The following is a 22,307-nucleotide window of genomic DNA, read 5'->3' on the forward strand; positions in this document are numbered from 1 at the left end:
ATTTCACATTATATTAAGTACATGAAATATTTTACATTTTATAATGAAAATGTAGACCTTAAGCTTGTGCAAATATGGTAGGTATCTCATAAATATTTCCTTCCCACCTAGGCTCTGAGCACTGGTGTTCCCGAACTCCTATTCCATCCACTTTGGATTTGTGAGGATCACAGAGTGGGAACCTGATCTGTATACAACCTGTAGACTCAGCCTTGTTCCGAGATGTCTGGAAGACCGTCCAGAGATTAAGGATTAAGTAACATGAGATGCTAGGGAGGACATCAGAAAGAGTTTTCTGGAAGAGGCCTGGTACACATACAAGATACTTTCAAGCTTTAGAATAAGAAATTCTACATATAGAATACACACACACACACACACACACACATATATATATGTATATATATATATAAAGTGAGAAATTGCTCAGTAAGGTATTGCTTGGGATGTTCCCTAGTGTGCTTTCCCCATGCCTAGGGTTATGATGAATGGAGACTGTGACAAACACATACAAGCCACAGCTTCTACTTCTGTCTGTGAGTGTGGCCAACGGGACTGTGTGGGACCCACGTCAGTGCCGGGCACTGACGAGAGTGGAGGACACGGTCTTCACTTGGACAAACTGGTGAGAGCACGTTGGAAAATGGAAGGAACCAAGCAAAGGTGCTGAACCAGGTACCATAGTTTGGGTCCTCTAAAAGCCATGCCCAGCGTTCTCTCCCTTCCTCTACTACGTGGGTTGGAAAGCTAAGCGCTCATCCCTTGCAGAAAGAGCTTCCCATGTGAGCTAGTTCTGAGTAATGAGACGTTAGCGGAAGCTAACCATTATACCATTTGGGGGGCATTATCTATACCTGCGAACTTGTCCTTGAAGGTTGAGCTACCAGGAAAGCTTTTGAAAAAGACAATTTGGGCTGGAATGCTTCCTCAGGCCTCTGCCATTCTTCCTCCTTTATCCGTCCTGGATGGAACCAGCCTGGGCCGCTTACAGCTAGATGTTTTTGTTTTCGCTTTTGTTTTTGAAACCTCTGTATGAAAGGAATCTCCTATTTGCCGCTGGATGCATTCCTAACTTGATAAAGGCTCCAGGAAGCACCATCTCGGTGTTTGTTAGTAGCTATTTGGGCCAGCCTGCTAGGGAGACAGGGAGCCAGGGTTGGGGGCGGGGGGGGGGGGGGGGGCGGGCAGTGGCAGAAAAGGTGGGGTGGGGGAGGAGCTGGCGGATGCCGAGGGTACATAAACCCTGGTGGGTAAGTGCTGGAGCAAAGTTCCAGAATTTCTGCAAGCAGGGTGGGGGGCTGGGCCAGAGACCTACACTTTGGGTTTCTTCGTTGTGATCTTTTTGTGTTCGTCAGCTGGTGTCGTCGGAGGAAACTTGGGTCGCGAATGTATCCGTGTTCATAGTTTTGGATTTCAGTGTATCACTTTGCTGATCTTTTACAAGCATTCTCAAGGTGCTTAACAGCTCACTGGCTCAAGGTTTCACAAATTTTTCTGTTAAGGGGCAGGGAGTAAATATTTTACACTCTGCAGGCTGTTCGGTCTCTGTCACAACTACTCAATGTTCCATCGCTGCTTGACAGTGGTCATCGACCATATATAAACGGAGGCGAACAGCTCTGTTCCAATAAAACTTTATTGACAAAAACAGGCGGTAGGCTGGATTTGACCCGAGAGCTATAGTTGGCCAAACCTTTGCTCCAGATCCTAGAGTGGCAGAAAAGACAAGGGTTTTCTCTTAAGTTAGGTTTATATGTCACTTTAAATTATTTTCACACTGTTAATTTGCGCGACACATTTCATTTGTTTTGATAAGATGTTTCTCAGGATTTCCCCCATAAAAGTTGGGTGACGTTGAGTAGGTGTTCTGGACCAGTTGTCTTTCTGGTGCATAAGACTTTCATAGCAAGCCGCGTGTCTGAAAGTGTGCTTTCCAGGACATTAGTTCTATTGGATACCCAAAATACTACTACTACTAAATAAGGTTAGATTTAAATACATTTGGAAACTCCGAATTTAAAAAGTTAAACCAATTTCTCTCTTTCATATGCTACATCTACCCAGTCACCCAAGCTGGAAATCTGCAGATTATTTCGTTATTTATGACTTTCCTGTATCAAATCTACCCCCAAGCCCTACTGATGTTACCTCCTAAATATTTTTCCATTTTGTCTCTCTCTCTATCCTTTTCCCCCCGATATTTTATTTCGGGTTCTGGAAGCTCTTTCGTATTCATCCGTCCCAGTCCCAAAGCCCACCTGCCAGAATCCTGTGTCCGAATGCAAATCCAACCGTGTCACTGTCCTGCTTAGAAACCCCTTAACGACCCCTCAAAGACCGGCCAGGGCAATGCTTCCCAGCTCGTGTTCACTGTGGTGTTAGATGTGCTACAAGAAAAATTTTGCACGAAGCCTTACATGAATCAATTTAAACAGAGTTCTTTACCCCTCAGAGCTCTTAACATAAAATGAACACTTCTGACTTTCAGAAGGGATTTGGGGTGCAGAGATTCCCATCCAACTGAACGGTCAGCATTCTTTATTCACAGGGACCCTGGGAATGATTAGTTTTCCTATCGAGCCTTTTGAGAAACACTTCCCCATAGATATTGCAAAGAATTCAAATCAGTGGGGATTTGCTCGACTCTACATCCCCAGTGTAAGAATGAGTTTCTCTCTGATGCTGCCCACAACGATTTTTTCTTGGGTAGATTGTCTCTTATCCCCTTGCGATGGAGGCTCAGCATGTGGGGAAAAGTTGGGTCTGAGAGTCAAAGAGATGGCCCTTGGAATTTCAACTCCTCGCTGGATGTCGGAGTTTGGGTACGTGTCCTCAGTTTCTCTGAGTCCCTTTTTCCTTCTCCTTCAGCTTGAAATAAAACCCACCTCATATGAACATTCTCATTAAATGATACACCATTTGTAAGGTACAAAGGTCAGGGGTGAGAATTTGGAAACTGATCCATAAATGCTCTGGCTACTTGTGTTTGAACTGCTGTGGGGGGGGGGGGGGGAGATCACGGCAGGAATGCCACCGAATCAGCTGTGTTTGGTTCAGCCTCCAATCTGAATAACAACTGAGTCCCCCGCGTACAAGGAAGGGTCTTGAGAAAATGTGTCGTGCAACTAACGGAGCATTGTCGGCACCGTGCCCTCAGGAACCGAAAAGCAGGTTTCTGGTGGCCCTTTCTTCAACGGCCGTCAGATGATTTCCTCTGCTGTACCGTGTGCTCAGCAATGCCAGAGACACCCTCTTGCAAAGGCTCCAACGACGCATTTGGCGGAGCGTGTTTTGCCTTTTGTATTAAATCATGTGAACACACCTGGTCCTTGCCTGCTGACAAAAATCCTTCCTGTCCCCTCAATTCATTAACGACACAAGTGATAGCGTTTTCGCTTGTTAATGAATAACTGCCTGGACTTTGGGGCTGTGCTATCCACTAATTTGTGTGTGTGTGTGTGTGTGTGTGTGTGTTTAAATCTTGATTAAGGATAATTAGGAAGAAACATGACAGATTTTAAGGAAAACCTGAACAAAGGGTGACGTATTTAAAAACAGGCATGGAGGGCATCTGGGTGGCTCAGTCGGTTAAGCATCTGACTTGGGCTCAGGTCATGATCTCGCAGTTAGTGAGTTCAAGCCCCACGTCGGGCTCTGTGCTGACAGCTCAGAGCCTGGAGCCTGTTTCGGATTCTGTGTCTCCTTCTTTCTCTGCCTTTCCCCTGCTCACACTCTGTCTCTTTCTCTCTCTCAAAAATAAATAAAAAACAATAAAAAAAAATGGGCATGGAATATTTATTGAGGAGATCTAAAGTTTCCCTAAATATGAATCTGTTTAAAATGATCTAGAAAAGGGCGCCTGGGTGGCACAGTCGGTTAAGCCTCCGACTTCGGCTCAGGTCATGATCTCGCGGTTTGTGAGTTCGAGCCCCGCGTCGGGCTCTGTGCTGACAGCTCAGAGCCTGCTTCAGATTCTGTGTTTCCGTCTCCCTCTGCCCCTCCCCTGCTCACGCTCTGACTCTCTCTGTCTTTCAATAATAAATAAACGTTAAAAAACATTTAAAATGATCTAGAAAAAAACGATAAAACGTGATGGATAGAACAAGAAATTAGGTGGGACAATTTCTAGGAAGAATTTAGAAACGAGAACTCTCTGAAGCTTTCACTTCTCTGTTATGCTCCATTTTCTCAGTAGATGGCACCCTTCTACCTTCAAAGCTTTTATTTACACTAAGGTGTAAAGGGCTGACAGTCCACTACAACAGTAACTAAATCCTCTTTGGGTCTTTCCTAATTACATACACACAGTCCCAAGGCACCCCCAGTACCTTGCACATAGGATTGCCTGGTTAAGCCAATATTTTAAATACAGTAAAGACATTTATTCCCATACTTGAATACATTTGCAAAATTCAATTCTTTTGCTCATCACTTGGCAATTCACAGCTACAGTCTCAAATATTGTCTTCTTTCCAATATTTTAACATCGCCTTAGGACTCTTTTTCCAGGAAGGTGGCCCATCCACTACTTTATCAAGAATAGCAAGCCGTTCCTTTTGTCGTTCATTCATTTACTCACTGAACAATTCTTTGTCCACAACCGACTATGTGCCACACGCTGCTAAGCTCACGGGATGCATGAATTATGCTCTTCACCTTTAAAGAACTCAAACTTGGGGCACCTGGGTGGCTCAGTCAGTTGAGCGTCTGACTTCGGCTCAGGTCATGATCTCGTGGTTTGTGGGTTCGAGCCCCATGTCAGGCTCTGTGCTGACAGCTAGGAGCCTGGAGCCTGCTTTGGATTCTGTGTCTCCCTCTCTCTCTGCCCCTCTCCCACTCATGCTTTGTCTCTCAAAAATAAGTAAACTTTAAAAAAATTAAAAAAAAAAAAGAACTCAAACTTATTTGGAGGAGACAGAAATAATCATATTGTGTGTACAATTATACTTTTTTAAACATATTGTTTTATCGTTTATTTTTATATTTGAGAGACAGAGACAGAGTGCAGGCGGGGAAGGAACAGGGCCGGAGCAGAGAGAGACAGACACAGAATGTGAAGCAGGCTCCAGGCTCTGAGCTGTCAGCACAGAGCCCGAGGCGGGGCTTGAACTTACGAACCTTGAGATCAGCCACCCAGGCGCCCCCGCAATCATGCTTATTACAGTGTGACAGAAATGCCCTTGGTGTTACAGGACTCCAGAGAAAGTGGCCCAAACCCAGTCTGTGGGAGGGAGTGTGGGAGAGCTCCCGGGGATTAGTGCCATTATCTTAGCGAAGTCTTAAGGGGCACTGGCTCGGCCACTATCCAGGCAGAGCCACATTCCAGGTCGAGGGAGTTATGGGCAAAGGAATGGAGGTGAGGTCCACCGCAGATGTGTCTTTGCTTTTCAGAGCTGCTCAGCTTTAAGTCCTACCTGCAGTTCACCATCCTGGCTGCCCATGGGATTCACCTGGGGCATTCCAAATACCGGTTTCTGGACTTCATTCCCAGATAGCTTTCTTCCATTCGTCTGGAGATGCCTGGGTACGCTGTTGAAAAAAAGAAATGTCCTAGATGATTCTAATAAGCATCGGAGATTGGGAAACACTGTTTTTGCTGGTGAGTCCGTGAGTAACGAGAACCGAGCTTGGGTGGGAGACAGAAGTGTTCATCGTTTGCACTTGGGAAGCCTGACAAGTAGGTGGATCCTGGGCCCCCTTCCAGAAAATTCAAGTGTCCAAAACGCGTGTGATAACCGTGGTCAGGAAGTCACGTTTGAGAAACACCAGGGCAGCTTTGAGAGTCGTGCGACGGTGTTTGTCCTTTGTCCACGTGGTGCCGCTAATCAAGGGTTATTTTGTTTTGCTTTGTTCTGCTTCGCTTATTTGTTTGTTACTTTGTTGGTTGGTTGCTAGGGACTGAGATGGGTTTGAAACTGCTTTGGAGAAGAGCCAGCCGAGTGGTCCTGTGGGAAGAAGAGATCTTTGAGAACATTCTCATACAACTCCAGGTGAACGGAGGGGAGCCTGACTTAGGGTGGTGGCAGCTAAGGACAAGGGTGTGGGCATTGTGGGGAACAGTGGGGTTTCCAGAGGCACTTAGAACGCCCAACTGTCAGGGAGTGGAGATTAGCTGGGGGTAAATAGAAGGACAGGCCTGGATTAAGATCTTCAGGACTGTTAAGTATTAAAAACAATTATGCTGTCTCACTGTACAGAATTAAAAAAAATCCTTAATAAACATATAACGAGCACGAGCAAATTCAGCAAAGTTCAGCTTTTCAGATTTTTCCTATAGTGAGGCTTTTCGTTTTGTGCACTTTCAAATATTGAATTCTTGGGCCGCCTGCGTGGCTCAGTCTGTTAAGCTTCTGACTTTTGATTTCAGGTCAGATCACGATCTCATCATCCGTGAGTTCGAGCCCTGCATTGGGCTCTGCGCTGTGAGCGCAGAGCCTGCTTGGGATTCTCTCTCTCTCTCTCTCTCTCTGCCCCTTCCCTGCTTGCGCACTCTCTCTCCCTCAAAATAAATAGACGAACTTAAAAAAAACCCAAATATTGACTTCTTACCAAAAATTTTTTTTTCTGGTTTCCTTCAGTTGTTGATTCCTTGAATGCTTAACAGATCTGATTACTGGGAGACTCAGTATTACTGAGGGAGAATCGAGGTTAATTCCAGGGTGGTTCCACCTACAGACCCACAGTATTCTGCCATTGCAGGGGAGGAAGGTCCCGTGTATTTGCAGGGAGAGATTGGTGTAGACATCGTCAGGCTTTGGTATTTGCAAGTTTAGGGGCAAGAGTTGGACCTCAGATGCCCGTTTGGAAGCCGTGGGCCTGTTTGCGGTTGTTAGACAAGTAAGAGGCGATGGTGGTTTTTGTTTCATGAATTAGACTTGTCTAACGAAGGAAGGTGCCAAGAGTGAAGACTGCAGTTGTACAAGAAAAAAAATCCCTGGGGGGGGCCGCCGCGTTTCAGAGGTGGTGAAGAAGGGCGTGAAGAAGAACAAAAAGAAATGTGAGTGACGCGGAAGGAAGTTCTTCCCAAGGAGGCCAGTTGTCAGTAAGAGACTGAAAAGAAAAAAACAAGTTCTCTGATGGCAGTATTATGAAGGAATATAGGATGACAGAATGGGAGGAACTTGCTGAAGCAGGGGCAGTGGATTGCAGTCAGAAAGCGATCTGGAAATTTACCACATCAGGGATGAGGCAACCTGGCGGGTAAACGTGTCAGTCAGCTTGGCATGCTATGGAACATGCACCGCAGAGGGGTGGCGTAAACAGCTGAAGTTTATTTCTCACAGTTCTGGAGGCTGGGGAGTCAAGGTCAAAGGGCCGGCAGATCCTGTGTCTTGTCTCATGAGGAAGCCCTTCCTGGTTCTTGTTTTATCCTCCTGGGGCAGGAAGAGAGAGAGAGAGAGAGAGGGAGGAGGGAAGGAGTGAGGGAGAGAGGGGAGGGGAACAGGAAGGGGAGGGGTAGAGAGAGGGAGGGGGGAGCTTGAGGGAGGGAAATGGGGAAGAGGGGCAAGAGCTCTCGTCCTCTTATTACAAGCCTCTGTCATGGGGGCTCCACCCTCAAGACCGACTTACCTCCTAGAGGCCCCACCTCTGAATACTATTACATTGGGGTTTAAGATTTCAGTGTGTGAACTTGGGAAGAACTCACGCGTATGTCCAAATGGCCTGCCAACACCACCGCTCATTAAGCTCTGTGGCCCGAGCCCTTCCTTTACTCTGGGTCACGTCAAACTCCCGGCCTTCCACAGCATTCGGTGAATGGGTTGGTTGCTAAAACCGTGCAAGGCAGTGAGGGAAGCTATGGGAAAGAGCTAAGTGAGGGCATGGGCAAGTAAAGCTACCTTGCCTGGTTCCACATTGGTTGGAGGGGGCACCCTGGAGCTTGTCTGGGAACACTGCCTTGTCTTGCTCGAATTCGGAATCAAACACAGGCCCTGAGGTGGGTGATTGGCTCCAACCAGTCAGGTGAGGAGGAGTCTGGGGAGAAGGTGACAGGAGCCAGCTGTTAGCCGTCACTTGTAGCAGCTGGGATGGTGTAGGGGGGTAAGGGAGATCTAAGCGGGCACCGAGAGCATCTGTGACATTCTCATTACAATTTGAAAGACACAGGAAAGAGAAGGCAAGCACACAAAAAATCACCCTCAGTCACATTACCCATTGAGGCAACACCTGAGGGGATTTCAGGACATGTCTATAAGGTCCTCTCCAAATGGTTTTAAGCTGTTTAAAATTTTATTTTGTGTAGTTTGGATTGTACACAATTTGTTACACTATTTTTGAAAGCCTTGTGTCAGTTATTAGGTACTTCTTACTTGTCATCGTAAGAGTCTTAGAAACATTTTTTTTTTTTTTTGAGAGAGAGAGAGAGAGAGAGAACGCAAGTACAAGCAGGGGAGGGGCAGTGGAAGAATCTTAAGCAGTCTCCACACCCAGCACGGAGCCCAACTTGGGGGTCGATCTCATGACTGTGAGATCATGACCTGAGCCAAAACCAAGAGTCAGACACTTAACGGACTGAGCCACCCAGGCCCCACTACAAATGTAATTTTTAATGCAATACATTTAAACAATTATCACTACCATGAAAAATTAAATTTAAGGGCAAGTATCAAGCTCTGATTTCATATGATATTTTCAAAACTGAGGGTCTGGATAGTGCTCGTTATAAGCGTCCAGGTTTGTTTTTTTTTTTTTCTTTCTGTTTTGCTTTTTGTTTTTCTTTTATATTTATTATATTTGAAAGTTCCTTTTTTCTTTTTCTTTTTTATTATTTTTTTAATATGAAATTTATTGTCAAATCGGTTTCCAGACAATACCCAGTGCTCATCCCCACAGGTGCCCTCCTCGATGCCCATCACCCACTCTCCCCTCCCTCCCACCCCCCATCAACCCTCAGTTTATTCTCAGTTTTTAAGAGCCTCTTAAGGTTTGCCTCCTTCCCTCTCTGCCTCCGGGTTGTAAGCCTCCAGGTTGATAACTGTCACTGATCAGGTGTGGGCAGACAACATGGATGGTGCCTTGGTGACTGTGTAAATGCAGGACGTGGTGGGTGATGAGTCCATACTGACTGCAAAGGGACCACATTCGCAGACACTGTTCTAGCAGGAGCCAAAAATGTGAATGTTTACATACGATGGCAGATAACACAGATAGTTATCTTGGCGGTGGGGCCAAGAGGAGAGGTACATGCCCAAGGCGGGCTGTTGCCAAAGCACGTTGCCATGCAATACCTTCTGATTACTTTAGCTTACAATCCAGAATTTTCACATGCACGTAAAATCTGAGTGTTGAAGACTGGCCCATCTTCTTCAGACCCAATTTAGGCATCAGCAATGGGTTCTTCCAATCCATGAGCATGGGATGTTTTTCCATTTCTTTGTGTCTTCTTCAATTCCTTTCACGAGCTCGCTAGAGTTTTCAGTGTACAGATCTTTTACCTCTTTGGCTACGTTTATTGCCAGGTGTCTGAGGGTTTTTGGTGCAATTGTAAATGGGATCAATTCCTTCGTATCTCTTTCTGCTGCTTCATTATTGGTGTATAGAGACGCGACTGATTTCCGTACACTGCTTTTTATATCCTGCGACTTTGCTGCGTTCGTGTATCACACGTAAGAGAAGAGTCACTGGGTTCTACTCTTGAAACCAAGATTACACTGTGTGTTAACTAACTTGAATTTAAACTTAAGAAAAATCAGCAATGAGTGATGGCTTTCCATTTGTAACGTTTGCACTAAATTTTGTGCAGTTTGGGAGTAGTCGGAGACACAATGCTGTTCCCAAACTCAGAGGCCTCAGCTGACACATTACCCTTGACACATTAAGTGATAAAATTGCACCACCACAATCTCTGCCACCCTGATCTCTAAGTCTCACACCTCCTTTCTGAATTTCAGATCTTTCTCGGTGTACTTTCCACCCTCACCCCAGCTTCCAATAAGCCTCGTGGCCTGGCCACGCTACTTGCCTTGGGAGCCTCGACAAGGAACACCTCTGTTAGAAAGGCAGCCTCTTTGGCAAATCCCAAGCCCGATTTGTTTTTTCTAGGAAAAAAAAAAAGTAGATATTAAAATAAATACAAAAGCCTCAACTTCTAAATAAAGGTAATATGGGTGTAGGAGAAAGACGGGACTCAGTGTCATTTATAACACAGAATAAGGAAAAACAATGACAGAAACAAAGAGATTTAGAATTAATAAGTGAGTATTAGATGCGCTATATGCTTCAGGATAATGGAAAACTTAAATGAAGTGGCTACATTCCTAGAAAGAGATACAATGGCAGAATTGATGCAAGCGGAAACAGAGAATCTGGATCAACCTATAAGAACTAAATATATGAAAATGCTGGTCAAAGACCCTCCCTCTCAAAACCTGTAAGCCTGTACAGTTGTATGAGTACAGCTTATAGAATTTTCAAGGAGGAGATAATTCTGGTTTCATACAAGTTATATGAGAAAATTGAAAAAAATTCATTTATGATCTTAGTTAAACTTTTGGAAAATGAGGAATGCAAGGGAACTTTCTTCACTCGATAAGTTGTATATACCAAAAGACTTATTGAACCTTATTGAACTGATCAAACACTTATTGAACCTTAAGTGTTTAAGTATATAAATTTTATACTTATTGAAGAAACTTTGTACACATTCTTTTAAAAAGGAATATAAAGTGGTTTTGTTTGTTATTATAAGGAAGGTTTTTATATTTATCTATTTAGATTCATTAGCCTTTTCTTTGAGGCGTTAGATTTTTAGTCTTTTTAAAAAAAATTTTTTTTAACGTTTATTTATTTTTGAGACAGAGGGAGACAGAGCACGAACGGGGGAGGAGCAGAGAGAGAGGGAGACACAGAATCGGAAGCAGGCTCCAAGCTCTGAGCCATCAGCCCAGAGCCCGACGTGGGGCTCGAACTCACAGACCGTGAGATCGTGACTTGAGCCGAAGTCGGACGCTTAACTGACTGAGCCACCCAGGCACCCCATGAGATTTTTAGTCTTAATTAGAATGGCCTTCCTTACTCCAAGGCTCTATTTGCATTTTCTCATGTTTTCCTTTTAGTACTTTTATGTATTTTTAATTAAATTTTCTCATGTTTTTCTTAGCGAATTGAGTTTGTGAATTGAATTGAATTTTCTCATATTTTTCTTCTAGTGCATTTACATCTTTTATTTATTTGGAGTTTAGTCTACTGTAGTGTATGGTATCCTGTTTTCCTGTTGTTCTAATTCCATTAATTAAGAAGCCCATCTTTCCACCACTCTGCTGGAGAGTGCTTTCTTATCCTGGGCCACTTAAAACTCCCAGGCTTCACATCACTCAATAACCGGGTTCATTGCTCAATACCAAAATAAAATCCGGTTAGATTTTTAAATGAGGTTTTATACACTGGCTCTAAAAATTTCATGGAGGAATTAAGGTCTAAGTTCCATGAGAATCTAAGTCAACCTTAAGAAGAATGCATCAAGGACTTTTCTACCAGATACTAGGACAACTAGAGACATCAATTTTGCTGGATTTTCTTCCTTTTCTGGTTGCAAGTATTCTGTATGATTCCATTTTGTCTCCTTTAAGGTTGAGGTTTAAATTGCTCTTCTCTTTTCTGATTTCCTAAGGTGGAAGCCCAGGTTATTGACTTGTGTTGTTAACTTCCCTTTAAGTGCTACTTTTGCCGCCTGCCATGTATTTTGGCACATAAGCCAAACTTACGTTTTGGTAAGTTGTATTTTCATTTTCACTTAGAATAAAAATATTTTTAAGTCTCCCTTGAGACTTCTTTGACTCATGGATTATTTAGAAGTGTGTTGTTTAATTTTCAAATATTTGCAGACTTTGCAGATATTCTTTTACTGATTTCTAGTTTAATTCCACTTTGGTCAGCGTACATACTTTATATGTTTTCCATTCTTGTAAATTTGTTACAATGTATCTGATGGCCCAGTATGTCATCTCTCTTGGTGGATGTTGCAGATGAGCTTGAGGAGAATATATATATTCTGCTGTTGTTGGATGGTGTATTTTATAAATGCCAATTAGATCAGTTGACAGTGCTATCCAGATGATCTGTAGCCTTACTGATTTCCTACTTGCTTTATGCACTTACTGCTGAAGGGGTATTGAAGCCCTAAGTATAATAGTGGATTTGTCTATTTCTCCTTTCAGCTCTATCAGTTTCTGACTTATGTAGTTTGATTCTCTGTTGTTAGGTGCATACGTATTTAAGATTGTTATGTCTTCAAAGAGAATTGACCCCTTTGTCATTAGGTAATGCTTCTCTTTATCCCTGATAAACCTCCTTGTTCTGAAGTGTGCTTTTTATGAAATTTACATAGCTAGTCCAGCTTTCTTTTGATTAGTGTTGGTATGGTGTATCTTTCTCTAGTTCTTTACTTTTATCCTGTGTCTTTATATTTAAAGTGGATTTCTTGTAATATATAGTTGAATCTTTTTCTTAGTCCACCTTGAAAATTTTTGTCTTTTAATTGGTGCATTTACCAATCACATTTAAAGTGATTATTTATCTATGGGGCACCTGGATGGCTCAGTTGGTTAAGCGTCCGACTTCAGCTCAGGTCATGATCTCACGGTTCGTGGGTCCAAGTCCCGTCGTCGGGCTCTGTACTGACAGTTCAAAGCCTGGAGCCTGCTTCAGATTCTGTGTTACCCTCTCTCTCTGCCCCTCCCCTGCTTGTGCTCTCTCTAAAAAATAAATAAACATCAAAAAGTAAATAAAAGAAATAAAGTGATTATTTATGTAGATTAATCAAGCATTTTCTACTTGTTGCACTTGCCCTTTGTTTCTTTCTTCCATCTTTTTCTGCCTTCTCTAGTTTAATTGAACATTTTATATAATTCTATTTTATCTCCTCATGGGGGTCAATTATACTTCTTAGAAAATTTTAATGGTTGCTCTAGAGTTTAGCTTATATAGTTTTGATTAATGTGAGCCCACTCTTTAAAAAAATTTTTTTTAATGCTTATTTGTTTTTGAAGGAGAGAGAGTGAGTCGGGGGGCGGCAGGCAGAGAGAGAGGGAGACACAGAATCCGAAGCAGGCCCCAGGCTCTGAGCTGTCAGCACAGAGCCTGACGTGGGGCTCGAACCCACAAACGGCAAGATCAGGACCTGAGCCAAAGTCGGACACTCAACCGACTGAGGCACCCAGGCGCCCCAATGTGAGTCCGCTCTTAAATAACACTACAGTTTTATGTGGCATGTGGCCCCTCCCCACTCTCTTGCTTTCTCTCCTCTTCTTTGATCTCCAGACTTGCCACTGGGTTGCCATAGCTTGCATGTCCTGGATTGCAGTTCCTTTGCTGTTGCCAAATAAACCCATTTGGCTGGTCAAATAACTGGCTGTTCTACTTTTAAGGTTGGCATTGCTTGGTGTCATAGAAGTGGGATCCAGAAAAGACCTCAACAGCTCCAAGGCTGGTGAGCAGACCCTTGTCAATACCCACTGAGGCCATTGAGCTCACTCTTTTGTCACTGACCCTGGAGTTTGAGGTATGTTTTTTCCTGTATCCAAGCTCTACTCTCCTCGTGTTTTAAGCTCTCCAGGCTTTATTTAGGGATCTGTTCAAAGGCTTTGTCCTTTTTGTTTTCATGAAGGCTTTGTCCTTTCTGGTGAGTACTTTTTTGTTTTTGTGAGCTTCTGGTTGTGAGTAATGGGATCCCAGTCCTCTAAATACTTTGAGGAGACTCCACCCTGCAGGGGTCCCAGTTGGTTTTAATGTTTAAAAACTACAGTGCCTCCTCATGTGCATTCTTAACTAAATGGTCCAGCTTAACTAAAGACAATTTAGATTTTCAATGGCCATTATGAGGAACTTTCTACCTTGCTAAACTTGTTTTCCTCAAAACTAAATTAGACAGCTGCATCTCCAAAATTGAAAAACAAGGAGAATAGGATACCTATTTTAATTGGCATGCAGGAGCCTCCAAAAGATTGCAAAATTTCATAATACTCTCATTAAAAGATTCATTGCAAAAGCCCAACGAAAAATTAAAGACCTAAAGGATAACACACAGAAGATTATAGAACTGACTAAAGGGGCTGTAATTGCCCTTTACCTTCTTTATTTGAGTACTCCGTCCAAAATTGTCTAAAATTGCCTTCCCATTCTATTAAACAGCTACCTTTTGAAAATAAGACCGCCCAATGTGAGGGATAGTCCTCCTCGGGTATTTTTTACTCCTTGGTCAAAGGCCAAACTAGGAGCCATAGTTAAAGAATTTCTTGGGGCGCCTGGGTGGCTCAGTCGGTTAAGCAACCGACTTCGGCTCAGGTCATGATCTCACAGGTTTTGAGTTCGAGCCCCGCGTCAGGCTCTGTGCTGACAGCTCGGATCCTGGAGCCTGCTTCCAATTCTGTGACTCCCTCTCTCTCTCGCTGCTCCTCCCCTGCTCACATGCTGTCTCTCTCTCAAAAATAAATAAAGATTAAAAATTAAAAAAAAAAAAGAATTTCTTAAACCAGGGAGGATTCTTGCAAGCTTTTGTCAATAGATTCACTTCTAAGCCCAGTCAAGAGAGGAAAATAAAATTTCACCTTGTTCCTTCCTTTCCAAATCCAGATTGATTCGTTATTGATACTTTCTCTCCCAGAGTAGCTATTGCCTTCTTGTTGGCCTCACTTTACAAACTTGGCTTGACTTTCTGCCTGCCTGGGACATACAGTTTGCCAGTCCTTTTGGCTATCTTTGGGAGTGACTTTAGATCTTGTGAAGAGAATGCATTTTACACCCTCTTGGAAGATGTCTCTTGGGCCCATGGAATTATTTAATGCTGCCAGAAATAGGTACTGTCTGTCCCAGGTAAATCTGACAAGACATTTGAAAGGATTTAGTAACTTTGCTATCATAAATTTGACCAAATTGGAAGCTGGTATTCAGAGGCCAATAGAATTTTGTTGTTAGGCCTTCTCCTCTAAGCTAAATGTACTCAGAGGGAAAGAAAAACATTCTAACAGGTGAATGGTGGATGGGGGCACCAGGCCTTTGATATCATTTAGGTGGCAACTGAATTCTTCCATGAATTAAAAATGGGTATCTTTGTACAAATTGAGTCTTTGCAGGACCACAGGTGTGGCTCCGGAAACAATTCCAAACCCACCAATCCTATTTACCAAACCCCAAGCCTCTCCTGTTCATCCCAAAGGCTTGTACGTATTGGCCCGAGGGAACCAAAATCTTGCATTTTTTTCCCATGTGCCTTGTGCTGTCAAGATTCTACCCAGGGTCTTCTCCAAAATTCCGGAGTTCTCCAGAACTCTTACCTGGACCATCTCTTTGATATGTAAACTTTGCAATCTTTAAAAGACAGCAATTTTTATCAGAAGGAGAAGGAAAGAAGGAAAGTTATTTGAGTCGATTCAATTCCTTTTATAATTCGTGAGTGTTGTATTATCGTATCTAATTCATGGCAGACATTTTAAAATGCGAGGTATAACGTCTGTGTTTGCATCTGTCTGTACGTTCATGTGCGTCTCTGTGGAGGTGTAGATGTGTGGTATTTTTTACCTCCAGATGGTATTTTCAAAATTAATTTCTAAAAGAGATCTATTTAATTGGCTTAAAGAACACGAAACACTTAAATAAATTAAATTCTCAGAAATATAATAGAAACTTAATCCGAATGAATTTTAGGTTCATGTGATTTAGGGAAAAAATTCAGTATTAAAGCCGCTTTAGTCTTGTTGGTTTAATTAAGACAGTCATGCTTTTAGAGTTTTCAGCACTAAATATAATACTTTTATTCTACTCAGGCTTACTAAAGGTCAAATGAATTCGTGTTGTCTCTTAGAACTTTGTCAGCAAAAATGATAATTTAAGATGATGGTTAACTGTTTAATATCTCATGTAATTTTCATGACGAATCTAAACATAATTATTAAAAATCCTTTATTAATAGATATAAGATAATAGTTTCTAAATGAACTTTTCAGCAATATTCATGTCTACTTAAATAGTTTACCCCAATCTTTTTGGTAACTTAAAACCTTGGAGTTTTGCTAAGTTAAATTAGATGATAGATAGTCATTAAAGATCTAGATCGTTGCCAAATAACATAAAACTGAATCATTGATTATGAACACAGTTTTACGTACTTTTGGCTTCTTGTGACAGAGAAACTAAAACATATTTGGATGGGTTAGTGCTATACTGAAAAGGCCTATGCATATCCTATTACCCTATTTTAATAAATGTGCCAATCTAAAGAAAGCTGATGTCACAGGAAGTTCACCATTGCTTACTTCTGAGTTTTCACTGGAAATTAAGGTTGGGTTCGAATGGTTAAGCATGCCAATAAACGACGTGCCCTCAGTCACCTTTCCCACTCGTTGGCCTTGCTGGTTGGGGTGGCCTGAGCTGGGTGTCCTGCACCGTGATGCTTCAAAGCCTTGTTGAAAATGTTCGGGTCCCCACGAAACCCTCCCATAGCCAAGTTTACTGGTAGATTTGGGTAGGAATGGGGTTGATGGGCTTCATCGTTTATGAAATCAGGAATGCTGATAAAGGAAGTAAAGCTCTGAAAACTTTGAGTTCTCCACCTGCTCGTGGTCGTCATTAACCAGCTTTGCATCCGATGGGACATCAGGCTGGCTGCGAATCTCAGCGAGCCCTATTGGATGGGACCATGGAGCGTCGCTATACATCTGTAGATGTGTTGTTTCCTTTCTGGTGTGAATAAATGTACCTGTGAGGTGCAAAAAACATATATATTTTAATAAATGTAATTAAGACTACTGGAAATAATAAGGGAAACATGCAAGGAAAGCAGGATGTGTGTTTTCTATAAGAGGAGGTATGGAGAATAGTGAGGCATTTTTGTTGAGGGAAAAGAAAGTAATTTTGTTTGAAAGCAAGACCGTTTAGAGAGGAAGAACATAGGACAAAATCTGAATGTAAAAAACAAACAAACAAACAAAGCAAACAACGTGTAGAAGGCTTGTGGAAAGGAATCTTTTTTTTTTTTTTAACGTTTATTTATTTTTTTTGGGACAGAGAGAGACAGAGCATGAACGGGGTGGGCCAGAGAGAGAGGGAGACACAGAATCCGAAACAGGCTCCAGGCTCTGAGCTGTCAGCCCAGAGCCCGATGTGGGGCTCGAACTCACGAACCGTGAGATCGTGACTTGAGCCGAAGTCATATGCTTAACCGACTGAGCCACCCAGGCGCCTCTCCCTTACTTTCAAGTGATCTTTTTGTCAAAATAGTTTCCTGTATTTATTGTCCATATCAGGTCTTTGATTATTTAAATCTAGTAGAACACACAATATTAAAAGAGCTAAATTTCGCTCAGAACCCTGTGATCTTCTATATTTGCCTATGAAGTCTTTTGTTGTCACTATGGTGACATGGATAACTGAGTATTATTTCATGGTGACCTAGATCTGATGAGACCAAGTGTTTTAAAACCTTTTGATATTTTTGACAAACTTCCCCCCAAATCAAATTTGAAATGCAGTCTTTTGTAGTCAACCTAATGTTTAGATTTTCCAGAGAGTCTCTGGAACATCTCAAAAGATTTGTTCTCTCTTCTTAGAAAAAGGGAGATGTTAAACTAATTAGGCTGATTTGCTATGTTAAATTATATAGGAAGCATTGTAAAATAAGAAGTAATACCAAGGGGGAGCCTAGGTGGCTCAGTCAGTTGAACATCTGACTCTTGATTTCAGCTTAGGTCATGATCCCAGGGTCGTGAGATCAAGCCCCGTGCTGGGCTCTGCACTGAGTGTGGAGCCTGCTTGTTATTCTCTCTCTCCCCACCTGCCCCTCCCCACCCCCCACCGAAAAGGAAAAAAAAGAAGTAATACTAAGCCTTCTTTATGTTTTATTTGCGTAGGTATGTAAGTGTTCCAGAAATTGTGTGAAATTCTTGGAAACCTGATATGTCTTAGTATAATGTTATCAGTCATAATTCAATTATTATCTTCAAATGTGGCATGTGACAGAAATCACCAAATTTCCTTGTCAATTCCGTTATAATGAACTCTCCTCAGGGGTTTGAAAATAAGCATCTTTCAGTCTTTTCATGGGTAGCTATTGTTTTACTCTGAAGCTTTTACAAAAATGTTCCCACAGAAGTACCTGAGCTTCAAGGAGATTCATGGAGAGGACTTTTGACAAATATAGGTTTGTGATACCTTGAAGAGCATAAAACCAAACTAGGTAAGAATTTCTATTGTACATACTAGATTCAAGTAGAACGAGTAGCAATTATCTGGGTCTAAATGAACTAAGGAGGGTGATTATTACTCTTATGACTCTTTGAAATACTGCTCGGTCCTTGATGCTTTGGCTCGTTCAGATTTTAAAAAGCTTTTGTCTCGAGCTATCTGTGACTTAGAGCAATTTGATAAAGTATACCTTTGTAAACAAAGAGGAACACGTTTATTTTTTTCTGCCTACCTGATCCTTTTAGAGTTGGGAAACTCTTGAGTGTTCTTTTCATGACATGATAGTTGTTTGCATACGTTTATTAAAAATCTCTTCTTCTTGTAACAGGACACAACCGAAGGCACTGGCTATATTACCAAGACTTTGACTGAAATGGTATTTCAGATAAATCTGATGGCCAGTCCTTGACTTGGCTTCCTGGCCTCAGAGGCAATGACAGTTCAATCTGAGACGCCTTATGAAAAGTTCCAGCAAATCAGTCTTAAAAAGAACTTACAAGGTCAATCAATATTTCTGCTACGTGTGTGTGAGTAACCAGGCCAAGTTTAATGCAAACGAATTAGTTTTATCTTTAGTAAAAAAAAAAATGGGGCTACTTGTAGAGAGATGGGGCATGTAGAGAGAAAAAATATGTTTGCACCTTTGTCTACGTTAGATTCTAGCCCTGTTAATTGTCTTTGAGGTTTGGCTATATACCTGTAAACTAGGCTGGATCCTGAATTCACCTGGTTTCCTCAAATATCTGGCTACAACTCTTCAACCTATCACTTCCAATTTTGTCCCGCTCATCTGATTTGGAATCACCAAAGAACGAAGACTGCTCCTAAATCTCCTTGGAAGGGACTATAAGAAGTCTTTCCCATTACTGGGATGGCAGCCAAACTTCAGGGACTTGAGCCTTGACTGCACATCGGACATCTGAAGGAGGTTTTTCCTGACAGCCAGTCCTGTGCAAGTCCTGGAGGCTTCCAAATCAAATTGACCAGGAGGACAGTGATCTGACATCAAGGTAGACTGCTTTCTCCAAATTTGATGGATTAAGACTTTCTACTTTAACTAAACATAAAGCCCTTTATTCTTTTCTTTATGTCCTTTACTCTGGCATTGGCCTGGGAAGAGAGCACCGTTATCTGTATCTCCCAGGCCATTGCTAAGTATGTGTGGGGGGGAACCTTTCTGACTGTTGGATTCGTCAGCAGAAACTCTGATCTGTTCATGTTGCCAAAGATCCCTTGGTCGTACCTGTAACCAATTTCTCCCATGATCTGTTTCCCTGCACTCACAGGAAATGCAAAAGGACTAACTTCTCACTGCAAGGTTTTTCAGAAAGATCCCTTTAGGATGGGATGGTACCTCACGAATATCATCCAAATTCCTCTGATCCCTGGCTTGAAAAGGTCAATTAGGAAACTCCAACTGAAGGGTCTATCAAGAAACTAGGCCTTATCTGGAGTTCTTTGCACTCCAACTGGCTTCAGTTTTTTCTGTGGTAGACAGTATTACCCATGGGCATGTGAATGTTTAGATAGCCGGTGAATTGAAGGTCAATACTTATTGGGATGTTTAACTGTCCCTGTCAACATCCATAATAAATAAGAAACCTCCAATTGGTTTCCTTCATTAAACCTTCAGAGCTGCTTTATTATTTTTTTTATTTTTATTTTTTCAACGTTTATTTATTTTTGGGACAGAGAGACAGAGCATGAACGGGGGAGGGGCAGAGAGAGAGGGAGACAGAGAACCGGAAACAGGCTCCAGGCTCTGAGCCATCAGCCCAGAGCCTGACGTGGGGCTCGAACTCACGGACCACGAGATCGTGACCTGGCTGAAGTCGGACGCTTAACCGACTGCGCCACCCAGGCGCCCCCAGAGCTGCTTTAAACAGGAGCTTCCGGGAAGCATACATGACGGTGAGGTTTTTTTTTTTCCCCTTGATGGTAGTAAGTGCCAAAGAAAGAGAATCAGAAACCTCTCCCTCACATTAAGAGAGCTAGTTGATTCCACAGCTAAAGGAATAACAGCCCAACTATGATCACTTGACACATTGGCTAGGCTAGTCTTAGATAACTGTATAGCCCTTGATTACCTACTTGCTAAATAATAAGGTGTCTGTGTAATAGCAAGTCCTGCCTTATAGCTATTTGCCAAATAGCAAATACATGGGTAAAGGCCCCTGGAGAGGTAGCAATTTGATTACACAAGATCAGGGAATAAGCCCATGGGTTACGAAAAATTTCATCTGGTGACTCCTGGTCTTTTAACCTATGTACCTAGTTACCTACGGGTTTGGGCTCCTGGCTAGGACCATTATACAAGCTGCATTTGTCATAGTATTTTTTATTTTGCTTTACATAATTAAGGTCTTGTACCTGTTACTTGTCAAACCTTTGTAGAACTGACACACCCAATAGGGTGAGGCTAGCTCCGTGCTTTGAGATGATCTCTAACATTTACAGTCTTGGTGAGATACAGGCTTTAGGTAAGTACCTGAAAATTCTCCTTCCTAACATTCTCTGTTACTCAAATGTGGCCTTACATGTGTACCAACTGCCATATACTTTCTCTCCGAAAAAAGACATGACAACAAGGAAATGTCTTTCCTGTTACAGAGGGGCAAGACCACTAAATATGGAAAACCTGACTCCCAATCGATGCTTTGAAAGAAAGATCTTGATCAAAGGAGGGAAATGTGAAACTGAATAGAGGAAACCTCATTTAAAAGGGAGTCAGGAGACCAGAAGGGGAACTCTCATGTCGAAGCATTTGTCCCTCGCAGACCCCAGCAGGAAGAAATGTACTTTGCAATACCAGCAGGAAGAAGCCTACTTTACCACCTCAGGAGGAAGGGAGAATTTCTCCTGACCTAGCAACAAGCTCAGCCAATAAGAAAATACCACAGCTCAGCCAATGAGAAACCATCACTACCCTGAACTCTCATTTTCCTCCAATGGATTTCATTCATGCAGCCCCTCCCAACTTCCTTCTCTTCTCTACAAAGTAACCTTCTTTTCCTTTGATTTTTCAACTGTGTTATGGTTTGCCATAGCTTTTGTGTCCTGAACTGCAATTTCTCTGCTATTCCTCAATACACTTATTCTGCTGGTAAAATAACTGGCTGTTTTGCTTTTAAGGTTGACAGGCCTTCGTCCCATAAGACTTCCCCCACTTTAGAAGGCAATTTCAAGTCCAGGTTGTTACCTATACTTCTGAGCCACTGGCTATAAGTTGGAGGTTCCCGGGAACCTTTCTTCCACTTCAATTAATATGCTAGGATGCCTCAAAGAACTCAGAAAAACATGTACTCATGTTTACCAGTTTATGACGAAGGATATTATAAAGGATATAAATGAATAGCCAGATGAAGAGGTACATAAAGCCTAGGAGGGTCCCAAGTGCAGAAGCTTCTGTCCCCATGGGCCTGGAGTGGACTATCCTCCAGGCATATGGAGACATTCACCAACATGGAAAATCTCTGAGGCCTGTCCTCTTGTGTGTGTGTGTGTGTGTGTGTGTGTGTGTGTATGTGTGTTTTATGTTTATTTTTTATTTTTGAAGGAGAGAGAGAGAGTGTGAGTGGGAGAGGGGCAGAGAGAGAGGGAGACACAGAATCGGAAGCAGGCTCCAGGCTCTGAGCCGTCAGCACAGAGCCCGACGCGGAGCTCAAACTTACGAACCGTGAGATCATGACCTGAGCTGAAGTCGGACGCTTAACTGACTGAGCCACCCAGGAGTCCCTGTCCTCTTGCGTTTTAATGGAGGCTTTATTACACAGGCACGACTGATAACATCATTGGCCATTGGCAATTCATTCCCTGAAGGTTGGGGAGTGGGTCTGAAAGTTCCCAGCCTCTAGTCAAGGTTGGTTCCCCTGGCAACCAGCCCCCCTCTTTAGGGGCTTTCCACAAGTCCCTTTATTTACATAAACCAGATGTGGTAGAAAGGGGAAGAGGCTTATTAGGCGGATAACAAGCATGTTATCTACTTTTTCCACTAGAGCCCTTCATACAGGTAGGAATCAGTTGTTTTCAATTCCCTGCCTGATAATTTCAACATGTCCGTCATATCTGAGTCTGGGTCTGATGGTACTTTGTCTCTGCAGACTGTGTTTTTTCTTGCTTTTTGGCATGCTGTG

At 42.6% G+C, this 22,307-nt stretch overlaps 1 long non-coding RNA gene and 1 pseudogene across 1 annotated transcript; both read left to right on the plus strand.

The window, feature by feature from the left end:
* The first annotated feature begins 5,332 nt into the window (after positions 1 to 5,332).
* Positions 5,333 to 21,627, plus strand: LOC109495983. Its single transcript, XR_002739583.2, has 5 exons — positions 5,333 to 5,990; positions 13,365 to 13,498; positions 18,080 to 18,166; positions 18,503 to 19,184; positions 20,785 to 21,627. It is a non-coding gene; the product is annotated as an uncharacterized LOC109495983 (long non-coding RNA).
* Positions 15,824 to 16,921, plus strand: LOC111558564 (annotated as a pseudogene).
* Positions 21,628 to 22,307: the final 680 nt, after the last annotated feature.

The sequence above is a fragment of the Felis catus genome, chromosome F2 (assembly GCF_018350175.1).
Source record: "Felis catus isolate Fca126 chromosome F2, F.catus_Fca126_mat1.0, whole genome shotgun sequence".
Lineage (NCBI taxonomy): Eukaryota > Metazoa > Chordata > Mammalia > Carnivora > Felidae > Felis > Felis catus.